The sequence below is a fragment of the Enhydra lutris genome, unplaced genomic scaffold, assembly GCF_002288905.1.
Source record: "Enhydra lutris kenyoni isolate GAN:26980312 unplaced genomic scaffold, ASM228890v2 scaffoldscaffold32, whole genome shotgun sequence".
Lineage (NCBI taxonomy): Eukaryota > Metazoa > Chordata > Mammalia > Carnivora > Mustelidae > Enhydra > Enhydra lutris.
Window position 1 is genome coordinate 19908740 of NW_019154116.1, and position 24974 is coordinate 19933713.

Consider the following 24974-nt stretch of genomic DNA (forward strand, 5'->3'; position numbering starts at 1 on the left):
CCTTCTAATGTCACATTTATATTTTACCCACATCCACATATTTTTTTAAAATAAATCTTTCCTTAGAATCATTCCACTTTGTAAAACTAAAAAAAAATGGAAAAATACAGAAATCATCTAATTTAATTCTTTCACTTCAAAAAGAGGATTCTGAGACCAAATAAAGCTCTGCAACTTGCATATTTGACCTTAGTTCTGGCACTTTCTAGGGCATGTAAAAATGTGAGGTAGCTTCAAAGAGTGCTGTACTTATAATGCCAACTATGTGGAAAAGAAGGAAAAAAGACAGTATGGCTCTGCCAGAAATGAGTACTATTTCACCCTCCCTTGGTGTTACACAGGAAGAAGATACAGGATTGGGGAAAATGAATCTACTGGATCAGGGCAGCCTCCTCATGCTCATTCACAGTCAGTTCCACGCCAGCGGTTCCCACAGATGCCGGGCAGCTAGTCAGGCACACTCCCTGTTGGGGGACTAGTTTTATTTAAGAGTTTTGAACAGCTGGAGAGCACACAGCTAATGACCACTTGAGCATGAAAGTGTCTGATGACTGCATATAAAATATGACATGCGATGAAGATAAAAGGTAAGAGCAATATATAACAGAACAAATGTGCAGCGACAGCCCAAAACATGTAAATTGCATAACAAATTTTTAAAAAGAGTGTCACTGCAAAGTGCATTCTTATGGTGGAGTATTTCTTTCAAATCAGAAAGAATTTAAACAATCAGAGACCCTCTCTTTTCAAATATCGCAAAGCTACATGAAAGGAAAATGATGCAAAGATAGCAAGAGAGAATAAGAAAACCCCAAACCGAGAGATTTGCAGGTCCGGTAGGAGTTTTTCAATAGCATTTAAGCATCATGTGAACAAAAATATTTACGAAATCAAATAACCCTCTGGTCAGAGTATCTCTTACCTTGCAGAAAAGGAAAGCTATCAAAAACAAAGCAAGCAGAAGGCAATGCTGAATTCCAAATGCAGCAGCAGGGTGAGCTGTACTTTTAAATAACCGCATATATGTTTTTGGGGATTTGTCTCACAGCATGTGCCTTTTTTTTTCCCCTTCACGTAACTGTCAACTATATCAGTGATGAAAATGAAAAATGTATCACTCAAAACTATTTTTTGCATTTTTGGAACTGTACCTTATCTAGTGAGAAATGAAAGTTCTCTTTCTTTTTTTTCCCCTATGAAATACATTTCTATAACATTTCTTCACGATCACAGTGTAACAGCAGATTGGAGGGAAAAAAAAACAAAAAACAAAAAAACAGGACGTAGCCAGATACCCACACAGCAACGGGTTTTTAGAGAGCTCACTAGGTGCTCCAAGGTATAGTAGGGACAAAAATCTAGCCTTCAAAGAAACAGCATCCTATGGTGAGGAAGGAACCACTGTTAGACCAATACTCCCCCTCCTTTGCACTGTTTCCTCCATAGCACTTATCACCATCACCCTATTAAACAGTTTTGTTAGATTTGTATCGTGTGATCCCCACCCTGGAATGTGAATTCCACAAGGTCATAGATTTTTATATAAGGATTTTTGTCCCACTGCTTCAATCAATATATAAATGAATCAATACAAAGTTACCAAATATTACTGAAAATTATTCAATCAAATTGAGGGTAGGTAACATAAACAAGAAGGAGGAAAACATTCTGAGACATTTAAAGAAAGCTATAATGAGGTGACACGAGACCAGGAATGGTGGTCATGGGGGTATGAGGTTTCTATGTCAGTATATAAAATTATGTGGCCAATTCCATAGTAATCACCACACAAAGGTGAAACCTAAATCATTTCGTTTGTATTCCCAGCCTCATTAACCATATACAAAAGTAGGTTTTTTTTCTGTTTTAAAAAAACAATTTTGTAATTTCATTTTTGAGATTCTATATTCAGAAAGGAAATTAGAAGTCAACACTTTTTGGGGAAAGCAAGATAAACCCAACAGGTATAAATGCATGTGTTAAAGATCCTTTGATTGGTGGAAAGGGCAAGACAGGAACTTGTATTCTGAAATGCTCATTCTTTTTATTATGAACTTCTATGGCCCACTTGCCTGAATGTTCTTGTGCAATGCTGACTGCATCGCCTCCAAGAAATATAGTAAAGCTGGAAAATTCTTACAGAAAGACAACTAAACTATTGTTGAAGAAATGGAGAGGCTTTGTCTAGGAAGACCTTACAGATTAGAATCTTCAATCTGGATACTCTGACATCTATTAAATCATGAAGAAGGTTGATAGTGTGAAAGCCAAGCTATCCACAAATTTTAATTATACAGGGTCTAAGGGCATCCTTTGAAGTTTAAAAGAGATAAATTTAGGACAAATAATGGGAAGTGCCATACTACTTTATTTATTAGATAGAGTGCTTACGGAAGTAACACGGGCTGAAAATATAATAGGTTCATAAAAGGTTTAGATAAAAAACAGACAATAAATCAATCGTAGACTATTTAAGGGAAGTGGCCCAATATACCATTAAAACTGCTTTTATCTTTGTCCAAGTACAGGGCTCTTCTTGCTCCTTAGTTATATTTGAAGTGATTAAGCTTGAACATTTTCACGCTGAAATTAAGGAACCAGGTGTCTTGGTAACGTGGGCTAAGTAGCAAGAGTTGATGTGGCGCAGCTGTTTACATAACAACTACTCAATAGCTAACTGTTGACTGAATTAATTTCCTGTAGTCAAGATAAGATTTCCAAACCACCAATATCACAACATGATTAGATTTACTGAACTCTCTCTGAAGGTGTGCTCTCTTTGAATGTTGGGATTAAATCTTTACCTGTAGCAGCAAGACCTGTCTGGTCTGGAATAGATACACACATATATTCACAAATCCACAGACATGAAAATATATCAAAGGCACTTTTTCTACCAGACATGCACTCTAGATTTTGGTACACAGAAGGCTCTCTTTTGAAACATCTGAGTTTCTTTTTTTTTTTTTTTTTTTTTAAAGATTTTATTTATTTATTTGTCAGAGAGAGAGAGAGGGAGAGAGAGCAAGCACAGGCAGACAGAATGGCAGGCAGAGGCAGAGGGAGAAGCAGGCTCCCTTGCTGAGCAAGGAGCCCGATGTGGGACTCGATCCCAGGACGCCGGGATCATGACCTGAGCCGAAGGCAGCTGCCCAACCAACTGAGCCACCCAGGCGTCCCGAAACATCTGAGTTTCTTGGTGTTAGAAATCTATGAGTTTTTCTAGTCATGAAGTCCATCCCATTTTAAAATGTTAATCTTAGCTGTAAAAAAAAAGTATCACCATTATATATCACTCTCACTTAGTAATTGTGATTTGCAACTACTAAATATCAAGAGATAATTCTGGATTTGTCATGGGCTTTTACATTGAGTTGTGTTCTCTTATAATTCCTGCTGTTACATTGATGTAAATGACTTGCAGAATACTGTTACTGGAACTACTGGAATGTGTAAAAACTAAGCAAGAGAGCTTTTTTTTTGTAAAATGACAAACATTTGTACTTATAACACAAAAAGTAGCAATTGCAAAGAAAAATGATATAATCAATAGCATTTGAATTAATACCAATTTTATGGAACAGATTGTTTTGGTTCCCAAAATCCAATTGACTGAATATGAATATGGCACAAAGAATTAAAATGGGAATTGTTCAGAGGTAATATATAGAACAAAGTAAGTTCTTGGTTCACATTCTTCTATATGGCAAAACTTTCAAATTATTCATATAGCAATTTACACCAAATAGCATTTCCAATGCAATACATTTACAGATCACTTGGCAAAACTCATAAGATTTATAATACTTCCACCTCTGTTCTTTTTTCAGAAACTTAAAAGAAGCATGAAAGTAACAATGAGCACAATGGAGAAGTGGGGTTCTGGAATAACATATGTTACAAGATAGTTATTCACCTTCAATATATGATTCTATTAAATATATCCATACTATCCTATGAAAGCTCATGGTTTTCAAAATTCGTATAACCTGAATCTGGTTTAAGAAACACTGGTTTATGTTACAGTCTCAACATGGTTTCTAATGATTATTCTTTATAGAAATATAAAATTCCTTTTATGGTTGGAGCCACATGGGAAAAAACAATGTTATTGGGTGTTTTCCTGGTGATAACTGTTGAATTTATTAAAGCTCAGTAAGTAGTGTCTGTATGTACATTCACTTATCAGGATTTTTTTTTCTTTGTATTAAGAGACAAGGAGTGAGTCAATTTATGTTACAAAGATGAGTTTAAGGGTTTGGAATCTTTCATGTCTCTTTTGCTCAGTAAGCTTTATGATGATTGACAAGTTTTTTTTTTAATTAAATACTGTTTTGAAAAGTAACTCATATTCGTAACACTTTCTAATAAAACAATATACAATGTATTAATTAATGTACAATGTACAGGGGTGCCTGGGTGGCTCAGTAGTTAAGTGTCTGCCTTCAGCTCAGGTCATGATCCAGGGTCCTGGGATCGAGCCCCCAACTGCTCAGCAGGAGGCCTGCTAGTCCCTCTCCCACTCCCCCTCTTTTGTTCCCTCTCTCACTGTTTCTCTCTCTGTCAAATTAAAAAAAAAAATGTACAATTTACAATTGAAGATGGTTCTCTAACTGTAGACACATGAATCCCTTACCCCATACCTAGAGGCAACCACTGTGGCTATTTTTCTTTCTACTTCAAAAATATTCTATGGTCAGAAACCTCAGTATAGGCCTTATTTCTCTAGTTAGAGGCGTTAAAAACTAGTATGTTAAGAGAATGGCATGACATCCATGAGAAATTTATGGCTACTTTTTAGGTTAGATGTTTTAGCAAAACTTTTCATACCTACTTTTCCTTCTCTTTATCGCTCATAAATCTTGATAACTCAATTGTACTTACTAATAAAGCAGTACCAAAAATATGGCACGTTTGTTATACTTTTACATGCTAAACCCCACTCATTTTTAGGCCAATTTTCTCTCATTGAAAAGGAAACAACAAAAATAGTCATGGGTAGATAGAACTTTTACAAAAAATAAAATAGGAGTAGGAAAAAATAGGTCATACATTTTCTCTGTCAACTATGCATACATGTAAACATGAGGTAAATGGTAAGAACAGAATGACCATATTATTAGAGTTTTCATTCTGGCTCTCTCACATACTACCTTTGGGATTTGTGAAAGTCATCTAACCTTTCTATGCCTTGGTTCTCTCCTTTGAAAAATGGAGATAATATTTTTCATCTCTTTAATGATGATTAAGAAACACCCTAGATATAAATCACTATGAACAATGTCTGGCACTTACAAAATTCTCAGTAAGTGACAGTTATCATTATTACGAGGATTATCAGTATTCGGCCATTTGCTTTAACACTTTTTAACAACAGATCTAGCATCTCCTACAAACAATTGGTGTTAGTAAAAGCGCAATGATAGCTTTAATTATTATATAAAGAATATGTCCTGTGTGCACTATGCCTTATAACAGTAGCATATTACATGTGTTACCTCAGTTAACTATAAGAAATAAATAAGCACATGAAATCGATCTTGTCTGAGTTTCCATTTTAGAGTGAGGAAAACCTTAACTACTTTTAGAGCATGGTAGAAATAACACAGGGATGGGAATTTTAAGACATAAGTTCTACTTTGTATTTTGCCAATAACTGTCTATCAGATTAAGAACAAGTTGTTTTGGGGCGCCTGGGTGGCTCAGTGGGTTAAAGCCTCTGCCTTCAGCTCTGGTCCTGATCCCAGGGTCCTGGGATTCACCCCACATCTGATTCTCTGCTCAGCAGGGGGCCTGCTTCCTCCTCTCTCTCTGCCTGCCTCTCTGCCTACTTGTGATCTCTGTCTGTCAAATAAATAAATAAAATCTTTAAAAAAAAAAAAAACAAGTTGTTTTCTTTTCTTTTTTTTTTTTTTTTTTTTAAGATTTTATTTATTTATTTGATCATGACCCAAGCCAAAGGCAGAGGCTTTAACCCACTGAGCCACCCTGGCACCCCAGCAAGTTGTTTTCTGAAGAGAAACACATACACACACACAAATGGGCCTCAAATGAAGCAGAATTTTTAAAAAGCTATCAGCACATCAAAGATGTTAACTCATTACTGTCACCATGAGTAGTTTTAATAGCATTGGAACACCAGATCCCGTCAGCACACACAGACTGGAGAAACTTATACTTCCATCAGTGGTAGAAGGGGCTAAACAGTAATCAAGCCATAAAGAACTACATACGAAGTGGAGAAAATCACAGACGCCATGTGGTAACCCAGAGCATACGTGTGTTCAAGAGCACATACAAGAAAATTGCTGGTGGTGGAGAACGGGCAGATAGACTTGGACATACTCTTTAACAGCAAAATTCCATTGGCACTACCAGGTTGGCTTAGCTCAGGGAACACTTTCTGGTTGACTTTGAGGCATTTAATTGATATTAACACCACCATACGAGGCATGCAAAATGCCAAGAATAACAGTTGATTATTTTTTTAGCCTCATTTGTCCTAATGAATTCAGGATAAAACAACACCTTTTTTTAAAGAGATTTAAAATAGTACATCTTTTGTGAACTTCTTAATCATGTCTGAACCCCTTAACTTGTTTGCAAGTTTCTTTATACATATAGTATTCTCAGCATCAACCCAGCTTTGTTCCTTAGCAACCAGCCATTTTTCCATATTCGTTCCTGTTTTCGCTCATAGTGATAAAAATCTTGAAGTGACTGCCCTTTGCATATTTCCTATACATCCTCCAAGTAGAGGTCAAATTACAAACCTATCTCCCCCATTACTTCAACTTTCGAAATTATACTAATGATTCCTAATACTTGGTAGTTTAGAGTCATTTTAATGCTTAATTATATATGACCAAGTATTGCCTGTGCTACTTTGTTTCTCAATAACATACTACGTCTCTTATTTTTTCTATTATATTTATCTCAGTTATAACACAAGGCTCTGTAAGGTGCTTAAAACAATAAATGGCTATAAAGAAAGAATCAATTAAAACGAATCAAATAAAATTGTGTATATTTCTAAATGAGTACTATCCCCTTCGATGTGGTTAGTTTCAAGAAAAAAAATATTTGTTATTTTCAATGTATTTATGAAACTTTCCCTTTTAAAACCAATTTTGTCATCCGTTTATGGGCTCAGACATAAAAGCACCACAGTATTTTCTAGTTACATTTATCTGGTGTGCACATTCAAATTATTCAGCAAGAATTTTAAAATATAAAAAGCCATACCATAAGTCCAAAAATTCTGATGCAATAGGTCTGGGATGGGGTCAGTTGTGCATATTAAATGAATAAGATAATCAGTTTGAGAAAAAAAAAAACTGCTTTAGAGTTCTTGCTTCTAAAAGAGAAAGTTGCCTGTGATTAAAGCAAAGATAGTGACTATTGTCCACTGGAAAGGACATCTTCAATGCATCTTCATTGAGTTAGTCTTTCAGTTACTGGTAGTATATTGATCTTTAAATTATGATCCGTAATACATATTCTACTTTTCTGATGCATGAATTTCCTTATCACACATTTGCTGCTATGTGGGAGTTACTGAGTTCAGTGCTGGTGTTGTGGATAAAAATGAAAATGATCCTGGTTTTAAAAAAAGTAATTATATACAAAAAAGAAGGAAGTCATATAAAAAAAATAACTCAAGGCAGATGATGGCCCATGGTAACAAAGAAGTGTAAACAAAGAGTTAAGACTTTTCTAGAGGCTTTCTAGCAGGAGAACTGAAAGAGCCTCTCCAGAAAAAAGTAACATTTGGAGCCTACCTAAATGTGAGAGTTTTAATAAGGAGAACCTTGGGGCAGAGTGGCAATATAAATAAAGCCAGAGTGATGGAAACTAATAATAATTAAATAGTATATAGGACAAGGAGAAATCTAGAACTGAGAGTTGGTCAATTTGTCTGTATTAATGAAACAAACTATTAAGTGAGGGCAGGGTGGGGGCATGGAGAAGGACCCACAATGATTTAAAAGAAGAGAGAAATAGATCAGGTTAGATTAAAGAATTTGGACTCCACCCTGCAAACAGTAATAATGTTGATAATATTTACTAGGAATTTATAATTGCAAAACAAATCTCCCAGTGTTTTACAAAGTTCAGTTACATTTAAACCTTTTAGTAGGTTTGAGAAGTAGCCATCATTGTCCCATGTTCTAGACAAGGACACTGAGCCTTAGCTAGTTAAATACCTTGGCTAAGATTCACACGTTGCTTGGTGGCAGAGGTGAAACCATGGAGTGAGAACTCGGGAGTGAGAACTCCCAACTCTGGAGTGAGAATAATTTACCACTCCATAGTAGTATCTGTCAAAATGGAAATGTACAGGAAAATTTTAATCTTCATCTCTGAAGGAAGCCTTTCTTAGACTCTAACATTGGGATATGCCCTCCTCTTTAACTTCATGGTACTCTGTGCTTATACTGTTTCTGGCAAGTATCAGACCATATTGCAATCTCTTTTTTGCTTATCTCCTGGAAAACATCAGAAAGCATTTGAGGTTAGAAATTTGAATATTAGTTATTTTCCATCACGTCTTGGTACCCAATTTATTGCCTTCTTCACAATGAAAAATCAATAAGTAACTGAATAATTATATGAAAAATGAATTAAGAAAAATATACTTTAGGAACGATTAGAGCCGGGAGAGAGAAATCACCTAGGAGGTTTGGATTTGCACATACTCATGTCTCTTATTTCATTAGTTTCACCTTTAATAACCAATTAAATAATGAATTATAATAATGAAATAACACTTTCAAGTTCCCCTTCATCTCCTCCATGATTAAATTGTCATGTTCCCTCATCTACATTCCCCTAAAACCTCATTTATCCTACCAGCGAAACACTAAATAATTACAACTGTATTTACCTTTTTGTTTTTTAAGATTTATTTACTTATTTTATATATAGAGAAAGCACAGGGTGGGAGCAGGGTACAGGGAGAGAGAGAGTCTTAAGCAGTCTCTGCCTTGAATGCAGAGCCCAACATGGGGCCTCAGTCTCAGGACCCTGAGATCACAACCTGAGCTGGAACCCGAGTAAGATGCTTAACCAACTGCACCACCCAAGCACCCCTGTATTTACCTTTAAATGTTGCTTTCTCCTACTGTATTTCATCTCATTGAGGAAAGGACCAAATTATAACTGTTACCTAAGTTCCTAGCAAACTCTACAAAACATATTAAAAACTCTAAAAAATATATATGGTTGAACGGAGGAGGAAAGATGTAATTTGAACCTCTTCGGTAGCATTGAGTTGGAATCAGAAAAATGATCAATTTTATAATTTTATAGGGTTAGAATTTAAAAGATCAATCAAATAATCATATTGGGGGGGAGAATTAAAATGTACAAACAATGCATTTTTAGCCCTAAGTAAAAATGATAGAATGTTCAAATATGGTCTTAGGAATGATGGTTAATGATGGACATCTCTCTTATCACTTGAGGCTAAATAGGTATGCTATGTTTTAAACTAAAACTGAAAGGAACTAGAAATTTTTTAACTCAAAGTGTTTGGGGTTGTTTCTGAGTTTCTACTCACCAGGGCAAGTGTTTTTAATAAGTTTCTCTCCATATTTATGACTGTCTTCTTACCATCCATTCTGCAAAAAAAACTTTGCCCAAAGCAATAGCCCTAAATGTGAGAATGATGTCATCAAAAGGTTTCATCTAAACTTTAAACATTTCTAAACTCTTAAACACAATATTTAAATTTCTCTCTCCCTTTTGGAGTTGAAATAAATACTTTATATGTTTGTTTGAAATAATACAGTGTGCAGCAGAAAAAAAATTAAAAAGAGCCCTAGCAGTCTTTTGAGAATAAAAGCAAATCAATAGTAATACCTCTTAGAATAGAAGCACTTCTGTTGACAGAGGGAACATAGCTTAATGGGAAGCAAGGTAATCTTTGTTTTCAGTCAGACTATCGGGCTGTGCATGAGAAATAACATGCCCCGACCACTTGTTTTACATTAAGAGGCAACCTGGTGTGTTCAAAATTGAGACAGAAAACTATTTGCTCTATAAAGGTGGACACCTTATGGCTTTCACACAGAACATGGCAATAATCGTCATAAGATTTTTTTGTAATTTTATGAGTTTATCTTCAGTTCCCAGTGAACTCTATTCTTTTAATTGAAGTCAATCATCCCACCTACCCAAAGAGAGACAATTCAGGAGCTGATCACATTGTGGGGTGTAATTGGGATTAAGCTAACCCATGTCCAGTCTTGGAACTGAAGTTTTAGTCAGGTGACAACGACGATGATGATGAAGATATGCTGATGAACAGTGTTATTTCAGGATGGTAACATAAATGTGCTCAGTGGTACGGACAGATAGAGAAATAGAGATAACTATAGATATAGCTCTAGACATAGAAATAAATCAAAGGAAATTTTTTCCTCATCTTTTGCTATGGGCAATGAGTGAAGAAAATTTATTCTAATCAAATTTCTTTATTTTTACCTGTAGAGAATAAATTAAACAATGAGGAGTAAAACCATATAAGGGATGACTTTTCCAGATTTTAAAATCTAGAAGAGCTTATTTTTAGTTTCTGGAAAAGAATTTTATTGTTTTGTTTTTAAGTGTAGGTATTTCATTGTAAATAAGAGATGTGGTAACTGTGAGTCCTGCTCTGATGCAAGTATGTTATTTGGTTAATTAAAAAGAAGAAGAAGAAGAAGAAAACAGTAAAAAAGGTTTGATGTTTGGAGGTTAGGTTATGCCTCACAAAGTAAAAATTATTCTAGTATTTATGGAAAAATGAATGCAAACAAATTTGTCTTCCTAAACTTTCAATGAGCTCAACTGAAAAGCACATTCAGTAACGATCATTTGTTTGCTTTTCATGCCATCTGCATATTTACATTTAAATTTTGCAATAACGGAGCCCTTGATTTCTTTGTGACGTACACCAGAAGATGTTAGAAGACACTTTGCTTGAGAAAGTTGAACATTTAAGCACTCATTCGGGTTGACTTGAAGCTACACAACAAAATATATTTTAAGTTAAAAATTGTATCTTGCTTCAAAAGTGTTGTTTAAAATATTTTGTTTAGATTTTATAAAATAATAACCCTTACATGTACATATACATGTAAAAATTAAATTGAATTCATCGAAAAAGATCCATTTTTAATGCTATTTCTTAGCCCTTAAGTTCACATTGATTTCAATATTTCCAAGTGTTTAGTTGGAAAAGAACCTGAAACCAGAGCATTCCCTAATATGTTATGATATGACCACAAGGTGGCTCCAAAGACCGCAGATTATTATTTTACCTCTTAAAAGGTGAATAGAATTTTACCAGAAATATTAGCAATAATTTACCATATAAATGGGACAATACTTCAGAAATATAAACTCATTTCAACCTTCTAATTAATTTTTTGAAGTATAATTGATAGTATTTTAAAAGGCAGCTATTCAAAACAACACATCAAATGGTTTAAAACCTTGAAGAATTTGAAGAATTTTGAAGGGAAATAATTATTTAGCCTGCATAATTAATTATTCAACAACATCTCTTTTGTTTAGGCTTTTATAATTAATTTTGTCTTTAATTTTGCATAATTTGATTCTCACCTGATTTCCAACTAAATGAAAATACCTGCAAGTTAATGAACTTTTTCTCTAACATAAAGAATTTTAAAAATAAAGAGAAATCCTGTCTAATTTTTAATCTTTGGAAGGCTTAATTCTAAAAGTACATGATTTGAGAAAATCTAGTAAACTAAAATATCTAATAATAACATATTTTAAGTTAGACATCTTAATCAGCCATAAGATTAAATCATTTAGCCAAATATTATAATAAAATTGGGGGGAAAATGAATGCTATTAAATAATCACAGTTTATAATAAAGATGACATAAGAAGACTGAATTTGATTAGATAAATAAATAAATAAATATGTAATAAATATAAATCTATAGCTACGACAAAAATGACTAACTTTATTATGTTCAGAGAATTATATCTGTTGGCTAAGTTTTGTAGTCTCTATGATGACTCACCTCTCCTTCACATGTGGTTGGATAATAAAGTACTAAGTATATTCATTCAATATGTGAACTTCTAAAATATGTATATTAATTAGTCCTGGGTTATAAATAAAATTTAAAAAATGAAAACTGTGATATAATGATGGATTTTAAAAATGAAGTTTTAGAATGAAAGATATTTATGGACTAACAGAAATATGTATTTTTATGACCTTAATGTTTTGGTTTGTTTCTGTAACATAAAATTCATTTCAGATGCTTTTTAAATTGCCATATAGAGCCCCAAGACAGGAAGGGAAAAAAGTGATTTTAAATTGATCCTCATACCACCTTAAATATGAAGGATGAAAAGAAAGAATTATCTAAATAAAACCTGTTAAAATTTCCACATTTTGCTGCAGATTCTACATCTTCATCAGACAGTTTCTGGAACCTAGTGTAAGAAAGCGGTAGTCCACTGACCTTTCAGCTTGTAATACAGACTGCAGAATTATTCTCGAGATTTATGAGTATCCAAACTTTAATGGGATTATTTCTATAATACACTACCTCTGTTCATCATTCTTGTTCTAATTCTCATTACTCTGACCTCAAGAAGGAGAATCTGTGAAAAGAACCATTACTACAATGTATTCAGAAATGGTTCATGTTTCACCTGAGTGAGTTTATGTGGCTTATGGAACTCACAATTGTAAGTCTCTATCTTTCTAATGCTTTTTCCCTCCTCTGTCCCCTTTTTAGGTCCTTAACATCATTTTCAAAATTCATATCCATTAATCCCCTAGTTCATGCAATTACTATATGTAATTCTGAGAAGGTAATTCAAGTTTTCTGGTTACACTCTTTCTTTATGCAGCCAACATTTTCATAATCATTAGGGGATGAGCATAACAGTTATATAACAGTTATATACTGAGCCCTTGTCAGTTACTGCAGTAGATCATATGAGCCCTTTCGAATTCTAACCATAGATAAACTGTCTTTGGAAATTATATGATTCAAACTCCCATTTCACAAACAAACAAAAAAAAATTGAAATAAAGAGTTTGTGATGTTATCAGTAGAATTAGTGACAGAATCTGACCTAAAACAACAAGAACTTACCATTCAAGCACAAAATTACTATTATATGGTATAAGTTAAAATTTTTAAAAATTTTGAAAAATTGGTAGCCCAAAGTCATATTGTATGCTATTTCAAAATAAAGCACCTTCAATATTAATTTTAAAAAGCATAGGTCCAGAGCACTTGGGTATTTCAGTTGGTTAAGAGTCTGCCTTTGGCTCCAGTCAAGATCCTAGGATCCTGAGATGTAGTCCCAGCAGCTGGCTCCCCGCCCAGTGGGGAGTCTGCTTCTCCCTCTCCTTTTGCCCCTCCCACCCCAGCTTGTGCTCTCTCTCTCTCTCTCTCTCTCTCCCTCCTCTCTCTCAAATTAAATCTTTAAAAATTTTTTCAAAAAAAAAAAAGCATAGATCACATGAATTTATATATAGTAATAGTAATACCAATAAAAATAATAGGTAACAATAACGTGTAGCTCTAGAACACCTATTTTCAGGCGTATTGTATTTTACATTTATAATTTCTAAAAATCATAACAAATGCACTATTATGTAAGTACAATTCTTCACCTCATTCTCCAGATGAAAAACTATCTGGAATATTAAATATTAAATACACAGTAAGTGACAGGATTTGAAGCCAGACAGCTTGGTGCCACCCTCCACGCTTTTATCCATCAAAGAAATTCTAGGAAAGGCACTCTTGCCAGTCTTACCATTCCAAGAAAGGCAATCTCGATGCATCTGGCATCTTGCCTTATGAATGCATAGGCTCTCTATTATATATAACCTTCATCAGGTGTCCTCGCAAAAACAGAATACTGTATCAGGAAAACTGTTTCTCAGAGTGACCAAGTTGCAAACTCAATGGCTTCCATGGCAGCGAGTATTTTAATTAGTTGAGGGGATGTGAGAGCTTCTGTTAACAATTTTCAGCAATAGATTTTGGGGGTCTACTTGGTCTTCAGTTACAACCTTTTTATTAGGCTTCTTGTCTGCGATGCACATATTGGTCTCAAATTTGAGTCCTTGATGCAAGATGACAATTGGCTACCGCCAAAAGGAAGTAAAACATACATCACCAGGGGCACCTGGGTGGCTCAGTGAGTTAAAGCCTCTGCCTTCAGCTCAGGTCATGATCTCAGGGTCCTGGGATCGAGCCCTGCTTCGGGCTCTCTGCTCGTCGGGGAGCCTGCTTCCCCCTCTCTCTCTGCCTGCCTCTCTGCCTACTTGTGATCTGTCTGTCAAATGAATAAATAAAATCTTTAAAAAAAAAAATACATCACCAGCCAAGAGGGCGGCTCCTAACTGAAACACCAATTCAGAATCCACTGAATGAATCTGAGGGTACACAAAAATGGATCTTGAACTAATCTAATGCATTCTGACATTTTCTTGAAAGATACCATGGGGATCTGAGTACAATTTTTTAAAAAATAGGTGAATTAGAGCTCCATATTATTCATTTTAAAAATGTGCAGTACTACTCTACTCATCTTTCTTACCCAAACTGGGCAATAATTACAAATCATGTGTTTATTAATCTCATGCCTCACTATAGCAGAGGTTTTATTTGTTTTAGTTGGGTTTCTCTCTCTCTCTCTCTCTCTCTCCTTGTGTGTATCTCTGGATGCTTGCAGTGTGTCTGGCTTATGGTAGGCACTTAAAGAATATGTGCCAAATGGAGGAATGAGAGAATGAATGAATTAAGCCAGATACTGAGAGGTTTTTTCCAGTGATTTAAATAACAGAAAATCAAAACTGAAGATTTTGTATTAGGTGGAGAAACGGGTGAATGCCTAAATGATGTTCTGGTACCTAATTCACTGCTATTCTATGAAAATTGAAATATTTAAAACATATCTGTCTAATATTTCTTGATATTTACTGTGAGTATATTTATCGTGACTATGTTACATTAGAACCACCTCTCCTCAAGGACAAGATTTGCACTGGATTCATCTTTATATCTCTGGATGTGGCACTAAGGGTCCGGCTCATAGAAACTTCCTCCAAAATGAATAAAATCAATCAGAAGCTGAGGGAAAATTGAACAAGTTATTGTTTAGATTCCAAGAAACTATTTAAATTTATAAAGATGAAAATGAAAAATATAACATGCAAAAGAATATGGTAGCCTAAAACCAAAGAGAGTTAAATTAATGATTGTGAACTTTAGATAATCATGGTACTTCACCTGCTGCCACAATTAAAAATTGACAATTCTCACAAGGATTTTTTTGAGGACAATGGTTAATATCGGACATCTTAGTTGGCTTCTACAAAGGACAAGGCTCTTCTAATTCACACATTTTTTTTTTAACCTTGAACCTGCCCAGAAATGAGTTTGATACAGATCCCACCTACAAAATGAAGTGAATTGATGTCTTTGCTCTAAAGTCAAGATTATGTACTGGAAGTCAAGATTATGTACTGGATGCCAAGTACAGGTTGTACACCTAACAGTCACATGGCTTTGTCATAAAAAAGAAAACACTGTTTCCCCCCACTTTGTTCAAATTTCATATTCTGATGGACACTAATCCAATTCTAAGAAAAAAAAAAGTTTAGTTAAGAAATGATCTATTGTAACTTAGATTGTAAGGCTAATTCATTTCCTCAGCATTTATTTATTTTTTAGTATTGGAAAGAATATTTGTGTCTATTCCCAAGATAGTGAATTTTTACAAATTAATTTTCAAAATGTAGAAATAACTAGGTATTAAATGTGGAAAATTTGGGCATAAATTTTAAAAAGCATAGTAGCTAGAACAGAAGAGATTCTTAGACAATATGGAGAGTTCTCATATTTTTACTTGCACCCCCCAGAAAATTTTATGTCTGTAAGAAAAAAAAAAATCCTCCTTTGTTTCATAGAGACATTCTATAGAAAACCTCCACTCTTAACTTCAGTGGGAATACACACACACACACACACACAATTATACACATGCACACACGTGAAGAAAAAGTCAAGGAGAAAGAGGGAAGAGTGCCTCTAGATCCATGCCTATATTTAGGATGCTATGTTGAACAAATCTCCAAAAAAATAGCTGAAGCCTTGGAGAAGGAATTGATCAAGAAATAAAGACTTTCCATGGGTTTTTATTTATAGGCAAAGGCTTTTACAGCAGTACCCATTTATCTGCTGGAAATACATTCCAGGACCCCCATTGGACGGCTGAAACTGCAGGCAGTACCAAACCATACATAAAGTTCTTTTTTTTTTCTGATACATACATGTTTGTGATAAAGTCCAATTTATATAGGCACATTAAGAGATTAACACTGAATAATAAAATAGGACAATTGTAACAATATACTATAATAAAAGTTACACGAATGTGGTCTCTCTCTCTCTCAAAATATGGGTACTAATCCTTCTTCTCAAGATAATGTGAGGTGATAAAATGCCCATGTGATGGGATGAAATGAGGTGAGTGACGTAAGCACTGTGTCACAGCATGAGGCCACTAGTGACCTCGTGAGGATATGTCAGAAAGAGGATCATCTGCTTTCAGATGACAGTGGACTATGGGTAACTGAAGCTGTGGAAAGCAAAACCATGGATAAGGAGGACCACTGTCCTCAAACTTAGGAAACTAGATGTAGAGAGGAATAAATGTGCATGTTGGTGGTTTTCTCTCTTCAGAGACTAAACATCAAAAAGTCACTCTGCTGACAAAATACTGTTCAAGACGACAGAGAAAGAACAACCTCCAACTTACCATGATTTAGGAAGAAATCCAAAAAGGAAAAAAAAAGAAAGAAAAGAAGAAAATTTTACACTTGATTAAGCTAATTTTTAGTCATTGTGTACTTAATTTTTGCTTATTTGATTTAATAAGTCAACATATATTACTTTATTCCAATGGCTTCTTCCCTTTTCTTTAAAAGCACAGCAAATAAATACTATACTGTTGGTATTAAACGTAGAGTGATTCATATTATTTAGATTTAAACCAATGAATTAGAGGTAGTAAAATTTGAATATTCTAGTTTATTTAAAGCAAATATTTAAAATAAAATAATAAATATATTCTACATTTAGATTTACATGGTAAATACAAAATCAGTAAAGTCCCTCAGATAGTATAAATTCAAATATATTCAAATCTACCTAAATAAAACATTAATAATTTAAAATCAATTCTTGTAAGTTAAATTATCCAGAAATATTATGCCCTTCATCTAAATTTGAAGTCTGATTCAAGAATTATGGAAACATTCATTACTTTTAGAAATCCCAGAAGTTACCATGGTTTCAAATGGAGTTGATTTAACTTGGTTTTATTGGGTGTAGAGTTACATACAAGAGACGAATCAGTCACATTTTAAAAATTTATATTAGCATTATGCAAAAAAGTTCTCAATAACCTAGGCAAATACATTGATTATCTTTGATCTACTCATATAACCATGTCAAATTTCAACTTTGAGTCTTGTATTTGTTAGTACTGTGTGAACATTGCAGAGAATTACCAGAATAACCCAAGTTAAGAAACCTACTTTACTCAATTTATTGATTATTTTAATTTTCCATATATTCTGCTTAACTTGATTATGGTTACAGTTTATGTCTCCCAAATTTTCTACCGAAAATGAGAAGGAGCAATGCTAGTTCTTTACAATATCTACAATAGACATTTGCTCATTATGTATCAGTTTACATTCTTACATTACAAACTGGCAATATTTGCATCATGCAACAAAGAAGAATCAACATGTCTAATGAAAGACTGCTTCCTGGAAAGTGCAATTTATGTTTAATTTATTTTTAAAACCAGGACTGTCAAATTATCTCAATATCTTCTGTTACAGTAAATCAACAAAGATTCCCAATCAATAAACCGATGTACTGAACATAATAACTCATGTCTATGCACTCTACATTCTGATACTTTGGAGAAGTCATTCCATTAATAAATGCTGAACTTCCCATACTTTGCTTGCTAGTGCAGTAAACTACATTGATGCCAATTTCAATTCCTTAAAAGCCTAGGTGTTAGAACATCTAAAAGAATTGCTTTTGTTTTAAAGGACATGAACCAGCCAACTGAACTGTCATACACTTTATGCTATAATGCAAAGAATAATGTAATAAAATCAAATGTAGAATGTGATTGATGATAGAATACTGGCTATAAAAACCACAAGATTTAGAGAAATATTATTTCATATAGGGTAATATTTTTAAAAAGCATATGGAACACTCATTCAAGGACCTTGGTAATTGCCATAAATAAAGGAGGGGAGGGAGGGGAGGGAGGGGAGGGAGACAGAGAGAGGGGGGAAAGGGAGGGGGTATGAGAGAGAGAAAGAGAGAGAGTGCACGGCAAAATTTCTGAGCATCAGCAGGGCTCTGAAGTGCTTAGACATGTCATTTAATGCTGAATTCCTTGTTGTGAAGCAATGTTGTATTATACCTTGTAGCCTATTGCTAAATTCTGTCCTGAAGTCAAAATGTTACTCAACTTTATGTATTTGTGCATCATCGAGAGTATGGAGAATCAAGGCTGCTTTCCAAAAGAAGGGGGAGCATATAGAAAGCACATGGTTTGGTAAAGTGCTCTATAATGTTACTGACAAACTCTCTACTACATCCCTCTGCTACCAGGGATTGTTTTATGAGGGCATTTCAACTCCCAAAGGCAGTCATTATTTTCAAGAAATGCTCTATCTGAGTCCTTAAAATGAGGTAAAATCTAATTTTATTTTATTCACTCTTACTCAATTTCCAGTTTCCCCTTTCTTTAAATCCACCACCAATGTGGTAATGTTTAACAAACATCTCTTAGTACTGGAGAGGTTAGATCATCACATGCACTTCAAGAGAAAAATGGGATAAAAATATAAAGACATTTGTGAAAACATAGCATCTTTATTCTTTAAAAGATCAAGTTACTTTTTTTTTGGCAAGAAGTTGCATTGATAGTAAAGAGTTAAGTGAAAGTTATTTTGAAACAATTTTTTTACGAAACTCTCAGGTTATTTAACTGATCAATGTTAATATAACATTAAGGATAATGCATTCCCAGCAATCTGCAACTTTAATGTGATAGATGCTTTCTTACAATGTTTGCCTTTTGAGTTAGTTGAAGTGAGCAGTGACAAAGGAGGTATGGCAAAGGCAAAAATGGCCTCATGCTTTAGATATCCTTATGAAAGACAACACAACTAGATTTGAAAGGGCTCCAAGTCTCATACTAAAATGTCAAGTGAAGTGAGGCTGCTGTTTAGCAAGAAAGGAAGAAGTGAAGAGAGGTGACCCTGAGCTGATATTGTTATCTTAGAAAACAGGCACTCCTTGTTGATTGAAATTTTCTCGTTCTTAGGCGTGAAAAAAAGAAATCTGTAATTTTGAGTATTGAACTTATTAGAGATAAAAGCAGGGAATGTTATATTAGTGCTCTGTGGACATAACCCAAATGCTTCAACTAGAAAAAAAAGAAGGCAGATTTAAAAATGTTTAAATTTAGGGCATTTCTTTCTACCTGCATATTTCAAATTATTTTAATTATGACAAAAGAAAATTTTCTCAGTGAACTCACTGGTCTGAACAAAGTGTCAAGAAAGGGAAAATATATTTTCCTATGTTTGCTTTCATTTCTCAAATATGTGTTCATGATGATATTCCTCGGGCTCTGATTTCCTTTTCAAAATATTCATAAGAGGGACCATATATACTTAGTACAATGCTTCGTCAATATCACCATTGTTCAGTATAAGCCTAACAAGAATGAGGGCACCGTTCTTGCTACTTGGTTTTTAACTTCAGCCTATTTCAGACATGACTGCTAAATATAATATGGTTAGTAAAGTGGCTTTTCTGAAGCCCTAACCAGATAATATTTTAGGTTAAACAAAAGTAGAGTTTTCAAACATAGACCTGAAGTTTGGAGGTCAAATTTCTGCATAAAATTACTTATGGTTGATACAAATAATGCTTATATTTCTCTGCTCATACTTTGTTACTTTATTTCAGTATTTTACAAGCATTTCTAATGTGGCAACAGTATTAGAATGCAATTTGCATAGTCGAAATCACAACGTATTATGGCTGGTGCTTTTAAAACCCAGGGGATAGACTGGAGATAGTTGGGTTTATATCCATGAGTTGTATTAATTGCTTACTATACAACACTCTTACTGATAATAACACTTAACAAAAATATGGTTCACTTTGCTGCTGAATCAGCATCATTGCTGCTAATGCTGTTCGTGTGCTGCAGCCTAGCGGGATGATTTGGTATAAAAATGACATATTCCAGGAGGACACAGTGTTATCACTTGCTGCAAAGTAGGTTAAGACATAGAAAAGAAGTCATATGTCCAAAAATCCCTTAGATAATATATACTCTGCCTCAGTTATTTGTTTATATGAGAAATTAAGTGAAGATCATGAAATGAATCCTAGAGCCTGAACAGGGTTCATATATTTTGGAATTAACCTTTCAGTTTCAAGTATACTCTTTCAAGAAAAAAAAAATCATACCTCTTTCATATTATACTACTTTCTTAATAATGTGCCAGAAATTTATATCTCCCTAGGTAGAAAAACCAATTTTCTATCCTTTTTTTCTTTTTTAAAGAAAAATCTCCATATAGTAAAAAAAAAAAAAAAATCTAATAGTGTAAAATTAAATTGAATACCTGTCTAGTACTGGTATCACCAAATAGCTAGTTTTTATAAACATCTAGGAATATCACCTAAAGCACCGTTCAGGTACCAGGGAATTTAACCACTGACCTCACATACACGCATATGTATGTGGATGCTATACACACTATATGTTCCTTCCTATTCTCCTGGCACCCCCCTCCACTCTCCTCCACAAGACATATAAGTGCACGGAATTCTATTCTTTGATTGGAGTCAGGGAAGGCATATGCATTCACCAGGAAAGTCAATTTGTTAGTAGCAAGTATTTGAAACCAAAAAAGTATCTGATTTCATGAAAACAGACATTGACTCATACTTCAATAACAGCTGAAGAAAAAAGTGAAAATAAATGAAAGAAGCATTTCTTTATGTTTTTATCATCAGAATGGATTCATATTTGAAGGGTCCCTAAGACACAGACACATTCTGCTTATATGTGTGTCCTCCCCCCGCCCCATAAACTACTATTTCCTTATGCATTACACACTGAATACATATGTGCCTCATTTACTACCCCGCAGGGAACAGGGACAAGGTGGATGATTTATGCAACTTATTTACCTACTTCTCTATGACACAACCTCTTCCTTTTTTCTTCATCTTTTTAACTAAAAATGAACCTAGAGTTCTTGTCAATGACATAATGTTTTCATGAAAGTTCTACTAATTAAAAATCCTCACCATACCAGACCTAAAAAAATGAGCACACTCTTGCCAAGTGTTATTCACCACAGAGAAGCTCTTGTAGCTACATTTTAAAGAAGGATAGAGAGGGGGATGGTGTAGAGGGAGAAAGTCTACTAACATATGCATTGAAGTATAACAGTTGTCAGCATCAGAGGGACAGATGATTTTTAATATAGATCCTTTAAGAAAAAAGAAGAAGAAATAATGCATTTCCCAGCAGCTGAGAGTAATGGATGTGCAGTTTTGGATAACAGAAGCTTTTACTGGAATGAAGAACCACTATTATAGGAAAGAGGTTTCTGTTTTTTGGGTTTTTTTTTAAGCAAAAGATGATAGGTCAGTTTTAAAATGATGTTTGTCTTTGATTGCACCTGTAGAACCCCCTCCCCTTTTTAATGATAAGGAGGTGGTAGGTTTTTATTATAGCGACGTAAAAACACTTTCAGACTACTGCTTTTGCCCATACTTACAGTGTTATCAGTAGTTACTTGTTGGGGACATGCATTTGGACTTGCAATGTGCTGCATTAATTTAACACCACATAAAATATGGATTTTATTGCAGCAGAGACAATAAATGCTGCAATTGCTGACTACATGCATTTAGACCCCTTCGTCCCCTTTCCCCTCTCACTTCTGACTCAGATATACAATGTGAATGTAGGAATTATGCCTCTTCTATTTCTGATGAATGCCAATCTATTTTATTTATGTAGATGCTTAGTGGCCATTGACAGTTTCAAAGAATCTGTCTTCTGCCTGTCATTTCTCTTTATATTGAACGTACGATGAACTATGACCAGAAATAAGTGCAGAGTGGATCCATTCACATGGAATGCAAAGTAATGTTAGATGATGCTAGAGTTCACAGCAACAAGGTTACCTCTTCAACTGATTTTTAAAATAAAGACGAACAAGTATAAGCATGACAAATTACACTCCATGATATATTTTTGGCATTTGTTCAGAGTGAATGAATTCACAAACTCTAATATCATGACCCACTGTTGAGCATAATATATAATTTATCTAGTTTTACATTACCGCTTAGAGATATTCAAAGCAGTTGTTTCTAGAATCTAATATAGAGAGTTTTATGCTTATTGATTTCTTCATGTGTTAAAGATAATTATTTGGAAATAATTGTTAAATACAACTTAAAAACAAACATTTCCCATCCCCCCAGGGAAAGAAAATAAAAGACCTTAAGGGGGTTAGGGGGGGAAAGAAAGGGGGGTGGGGGGGTTAAGAGATGAAGTCTTCCTACCTTTTTTATCAGCTTCTGGATAACGGAAGTTGGTTCCAGCCAAAATCACCCTGGAGAAATTGTCACTACGTCCCCTTTTTGTTTGTTTTCGGCTGTTATTTTCTATCACTGATGCTACTTCAATCTAACTCAAGCTTTCTCTCAGCATCACTTTCAACTCTGGACGGCAGGGAACCGAAGAACACGGGGGCGAGCTCTCTCTGATTGGCTTTCATTCAGGGCTTCTGATTAAGGGGGAAAAAAAGGAGAGGAGGGGAAAAAAGCCCTTCCTCACCCAGAGAGAAAGGTTCTGCTGATAGAGCGGCAGTACTCGCCATGGGAAGGTTAGAGACTGGGGAAGTGGGGGCTTTTGCTAGCACACAGCTATTTGCAAGTGAATGCGAAGGGGAGGGCGCATCTGAGACGAGGGCTGGGGATGAAAGGCTTCCCCTCCCCCGCAGGGCAGAAAGACTCTCTGTTTCGAGGCTAAGGTAATCAACCCAATCTAATCCGGCTGCGTCCCTAACGCAATCTCAGGAACTGGACCGCTTCTTGCAATTCTTCTTTAATAGACACTTCTTCTGACATATATATTCCTGCACCATCCTTACACCAGACTACTGAAATACAAGTATTAACGGAGTGCCAAGTCACGTTGCAGCCAGATCTGATACGTTACCAGAGTGATTTGGGTGGAGGTTTATGATTTTTATTTATTTTTGCTTGCAGTGAACTTTCTTTTTTGATTCCCCAGATACCTTATTTTTATTACTTATTGCCATACGAGATCATACCTTACTGATCGTTTTGGAATGTCTGTGAGGCAGCCCTGTCTCCTTAATCTTATATGCATTGCATTTTTATATTCTGCAGATAAAATATTTTATTCATAACTTAAATATGCAATTAATGCCATTAAAATCTTTAGACTTTGGACTTGTCACAGTCTCCTTTATATATATATATATATATATATATATATATATATATATATGCATATATTTTTTTTTCTCAGAAATTTGAGTTTCATGCCCAAATGTGTGTGGAGGTAGATATAAATACATCTGGGTGATTCTATTTATTTATCAACCATCTAATTTATTTATCAACCATCTAATTGTCTATTTCTCTGTTCTTCTATCTCTACATTAAGTTGTATTCGGTCAAAACCTTACCAAAGGATGTCAGTATAACTCCAGAAAATAAAGAACACCTTTATATTTTTCTGGCTACATGTAGATTTGTCTTTAAAGTGAATACATTTTTTACACATACAATGAAATAATATATTATAAAATAATTTTAAAACTCAAGGAGGAATGAAGGTAATCTTGTCTGGCAAGGCTCTAATAAGAACAGATAATACTGCTCAGAAATGTTAAATGACTTGCTTAAGATGACAGTGCTAACTAGTGAAAGAGTTAAAACTACAATGAGTTGATAATTTACATTTACATAAATATAAAACATACATATTTACATATATTTATAATTCCAGTTTAGTACTGTTTCTGAGATGTCATACCACATCCTAAGTACATATTTGATCAGTACATCAGTAGCCTCTTTATATAGTCAGCATGATGAGAAAGAAAGAAACTCAATCTGGGGGCAGCAGAGAATGGGAGGGAGATATTAAATTATATTTCAAAAAAGTTTTAATATACCAAATGTTATTATATGACCCATGTCCCCAACTAGTTTTATATTTTAAAATAACAAATATTTCTGCTCAACAAAATGATAGAGGAGAAAGAGACTTTTAGAAACTCTTGATTTCACAGATGAGGGCACAAGAATCTGGAAAATTGTAATATGTGTGACAATAGAGTTAGGATTCTTAAATTTATCTCTGAATTGCTTACCCGTAGTTTTTTTTTTCTTTTTCTTAACAAAGTGCCCTAAGTTTAGAGTCAGCTAAAGAAATAAATAAGCAAATAAGTATTCCATTTTTCTCCTGCAATGTTTTTGTTAATATACATTAATATACATGTGTGTTTGATGTACTATTGCCATGGACATATTAAAGTTGGTTTCAAGAGAAATTATAGAATCTCATATTCTCTATATGTTATACAGTGTTTGATTAAACGTGGGCGTGCTGGTGTGTACGTACATGATGGCCTTTTACTAGATTAACTATTTTGTATATTTGTTGTTAGTTTCAAGATAAATGGTTGCATGATGTGAGGAGCTGTTTGGATTACATTTAAATGGATCTAGTTTAAAAATTAACCAAAGGCTGAGATCAGATGTGAAATGCTATTTTATTCATGAAAATACATGATG

The 24974-nt window shown here is 34.3% G+C and overlaps 1 protein-coding gene across 1 annotated transcript in view; it reads right to left on the minus strand.

The window, feature by feature from the left end:
- Positions 1-22968, minus strand: part of LOC111153435 (cadherin-10) — a 171434-nt gene extending 148466 nt beyond the window's left edge. Inside the window, exon 1 of the mRNA XM_022512451.1 lies at positions 22707-22968. The gene's annotated coding sequence lies outside the window, so the exon portion shown is untranslated. The remainder of the gene's footprint in view (positions 1-22706) is intronic.
- Between the last annotated feature and the right edge of the window lie 2006 nt (positions 22969-24974).